We start from the raw sequence: 4,429 nt of genomic DNA on the forward strand, positions 1-4,429 counted from the left end.
GATTGAAACTAAACAGCATGGTATTTATTACACTTGCCTGATTAAAAGTACTTTCGTCCTCAGTTGTGGGACTTTGCTTTGTCTTGCATGTCCTCGCTGTAACCTAGCAACAAGACAAAATTGGTCTAAAATCCTTGAATAATATTCAAAAGCCCTCAGTGATGTGAAGTGACCTTGGGTCAGTTTATAATTAAACCCTGGCTCAAGCTGCCCTCCATCCTGATGCTTCTAAAAGTCATACAAATGATGGAGGGGAGTTTTTATTGTAAATGGGACGGTAAAAAAAAACAAAAAAACAAAACTACGATATGCTATAGAAAAGGTGGACACTGTTTGAATCTGTATACTTTGGATAAATTGAATATTAGCTCCAAATTAAGCTCTTTCAGAATAATGTAGAAAACATAACATAGATCATAAAGCAGGATTCTTATCCTAAATGTACTTGGAAGGTTATTTACTATGCTGCTGGTACATTCATGACTTTGAAATAGGTTTAWACACATCAATTTCAAATACATGCATCCTAGGTAGCTAAGGTGAGTTATATGTTTGTGGATGTGTAAAGTGGAAAAGCCTGGAAGTGTTAATTCAGTCTGAAGTGTTGCTCTGGGCACCATTTATCTTGGTTTTATGCAAAGACTGAAATTATGTGCAGTAAAGTTTCYTCCTCCCTGGAGCCAAATCTGCTAAGTCTGTGTCTAGACAACGTTATGTCACCAAGATCCAAAGAGATGGTTAACCTTATACATACTTTTAAAGCMCTAAAAACACAGAATGTATGATCATATTAATGTTCTCCTTACTAGTAGAGAAATAATTTCAAGATCCTTCAACAAAATTAAAAAGCTTTCCATAAACGTCCTCCTTCATACCCATCTGAAATTAGTCCATAGCTAATGCTATAGTTATAAAACGTGCTTTAGTTTTATTGGATGGTTTAGTGGACTTTTTCTCTATAATATCATATGGTTTTAATTAGAAATCAACAACTATATACCGTAACAAGGGCATTTCTTTCCCTTATTTCCTACTTGYTTTAATGCCTCCAACTCTATTCACAGTCTTTTTATTAATCCAGTCAACCAACACTCCCAAGGGTTTAGGACAGAAAACATTTAAGTCTTTGAAGTTTCTCACTTTGTATGATACGTTTGCCCCTTTGAAGATATTTTTACATAAAATAAACTCGCATAGCAAACAGAAGACACCTTTAYAGTCTTTTATTATTTTGAATTTAGCAATAACAACCAATATACAGAAATATTCATCAGTCAAGTGTCAAAAAAAGATTTTCCCTATTAGTCTCAAATATACAATTGACAAATCTGAATGTATATATTTAAAAAAGTCATTATTGCATACCTTAAAAGAAAGARTGAGATTCATATATTATATAAGATTTATTTTCACAGTGTCAGTATTGATATATCAATTGAAACTAAATGATCGTATTACAGTTGCATGCCATTAAGAAAACTGATAAGAATATTCTTATAACCCCCATACTTTAAATTTTCAGAGAAGAGACACTTCTAACTTTAGACCCGATATATTACCGGCTGGAGGCACTTNTGGCAATTATTCTTATCTGTACCAGCAATTAATGAGTTTTTCCTTTTTCCCTAGTTCCAGATTTCTATCAAGTTCAAGAAATTTGGCTCAGTTGAAAGATAATCAAAAAAATATCCCAAACGAATTTGTCCACCTAAGCTTTTTCCTGAAGGGAGAAGAAAAAACAAATAATGAAGACAGTTACAACTCAGCCCCTTGGGCACAACAATGAGTCTCACTGCCAGAATGATAAAGCACATGATTTTACMGCTGTGTTATTGTAATCATCCAGTTTCAATCCCAAAACAAGTTAGTGGRACATTTATTTATTTATTGGACTTTGATGTCTCCCATTTACCTTCCAGTAAATATAATAAATAACTCTTCAAATTAAATCTCCATTACAACTTTTCTCTGAATATTGGTTCGATAATTCACATTACTGGCAGAATCTACAAGCCTTTTTCAGGCAAGTAAAGGCACAAAAAAAGCATGTCATCTTCAATGCGGCAAAGTCAACTCTCTCTGTGTTTCAAACCCAATTTCATTTTGTTATTCTCAGTAGCCAGCCTTTATCCTTGTACCCACCCCAGCTCCTCTTTGTTATAAACAGAGAATGGCTGCTGGTGCTTAGTGGCTTTTTGAGGCGCTAAATCCTCTGCCTGTCTGCTGTCCTCATTATACCCTCTCTATATGATAAGCCAAACAGGGCCGAGCCACTGCTGCGAGACACTGAAGGCCGTTTGACTAAAGGTTATTTTAAGATAAATGTCACTGTTTCCTGGGAGCAGCAGACTTTTTTCTTTTTTTTTTTTTTTAAATGGGCTTCAAATTTCGTGTATTACGTCTGACAAGAGAGAGGCAGCAGGGTGGAGTGTTAAACATAATGTGTGAAAAACAGTTGCAACCGGGAAAGCTGATTTCAAGACAATTTACAAGCAAAGATAAGAAATAAAACTTGACATTCTGCTTCTTTTTGTTGCAAAGACAGATATGCATTGCTTTATTCAGCCGTGTGACACGCAAAGGTGYCACATATGACTCAATAAATAAGTTACAATCGTGTCTTTCAGGCCAATTGGCCCAGTGTCTATGAGTCAGATTAGCATAAGTGGTCATTGAGGAATCTTGCTGTATTAGACTCAGTGTGGGAAATTAGAGCATTGGTTCCCAGGAGGTCTGGTTTGTTGGGATGCGATCAGGAGGCCACAAGGATGTTGYTTGCAACCATCTGTTAACTCATGTCACAATATGTTCAGAAATGAAAGGGAGGATTCCCATGCTTTCATGGCCAGAGAATCACAGACAACAAAACTCAGAAATAGAAAGCTGAGGTTTTCAAGCTCAATACTCAAAATACTTTTTTATATTTTTGCAATGTTTTGTACTCTCRTTGCCTTTCAGAARCAAATCTCTTGATTGACGAGAAATTGATTTAAGTTGGAACCACTTCCCATCCAGCTCTTAATTTGACAAACTCAGTAAAAAAAATAAAATGAATAAAAATAGAGGTATACCTCACTGTTGGCACCAGTTTAGTTTCCACAGGACTGTCCATATTTTTGGGAACCACAAATATTTCCACACAGCTGAATTAAGGTCTCTTGGAAATATAAGAAAAAGGTAATGGCAGTCTTTCAGCCAGCTGACCAGCAGTGGATGGCCTGCGTTCCTCAATACTCTCCCTTGTCTAACTAGAGAAAACTTTTGTCAGACTGTCCAGAAACTGGAGCATGTTAAAATCTGATTCCACCTGAATGCCAGTAATCGGTTAATGCAAGCAAACTGCAGCTGTCAGCAATGGCAACATGCATGACAGCACTAATGGATGACAAGTTAGACCAGCTGTAAAAGTGAAAAAACAAAATAAAATACAACCAAAAATAGTTTTGTCACACAATTTAAAATTAAAAGTGTAGCCAAGGTTTGAAGCTTTTTGATGCAAGCATTTCAATATCCTGAGAAAAAAAACCAACAAAAAAAAACTAATCCATATTAATTTCCATCCAGATCTTTTGGAAACTTTTGTATACAGATAGTTTGCTGTAGTGGATTATATTGGATTTGATTCCATTTCTTTCTGTGGCATTAGAGGATCAGGACAGATTTAATAAAAAGAGGATTAAATTGAATTAGGTAATCTTTGCGACGGAAACTTTAATTTAGCCCCATCTTTAGAAATGTATAGAATTTCATTAGCGTGAACTGGATTGAAACTAAACAGCATGGTATTTATTACACTTGCCTGATTAAAAGTACTTTCGTCCTCAGTTGTGGGACTTTGCTTTGTCTTGCATGTCCTCGCTGTAACCTAGCAACAAGACAAAATTGGTCTAAAATCCTTGAATAATATTCAAAAGCCCTCAGTGATGTGAAGTGACCTTGGGTCAGTTTATAATTAAACCCTGGCTCAAGCTGCCCTCCATCCTGATGCTTCTAAAAGTCATACAAATGATGGAGGGGAGTTTTTATTGTAAATGGGACGGTAAAAAAAAACAAAAAAACAAAACTACGATATGCTATAGAAAAGGTGGACACTGTTTGAATCTGTATACTTTGGATAAATTGAATATTAGCTCCAAATTAAGCTCTTTCAGAATAATGTAGAAAACATAACATAGATCATAAAGCAGGATTCTTATCCTAAATGTACTTGGAAGGTTATTTACTATGCTGCTGGTACATTCATGACTTTGAAATAGGTTTAWACACATCAATTTCAAATACATGCATCCTAGGTAGCTAAGGTGAGTTATATGTTTGTGGATGTGTAAAGTGGAAAAGCCTGGAAGTGTTAATTCAGTCTGAAGTGTTGCTCTGGGCACCATTTATCTTGGTTTTATGCAAAGACTGAAATTATGTGCAGTAAAGTTTC

This window comes from Poecilia reticulata, linkage group LG17 (assembly GCF_000633615.1).
Source record: "Poecilia reticulata strain Guanapo linkage group LG17, Guppy_female_1.0+MT, whole genome shotgun sequence".
In the NCBI taxonomy this organism is placed as follows: domain Eukaryota; kingdom Metazoa; phylum Chordata; class Actinopteri; order Cyprinodontiformes; family Poeciliidae; genus Poecilia; species Poecilia reticulata.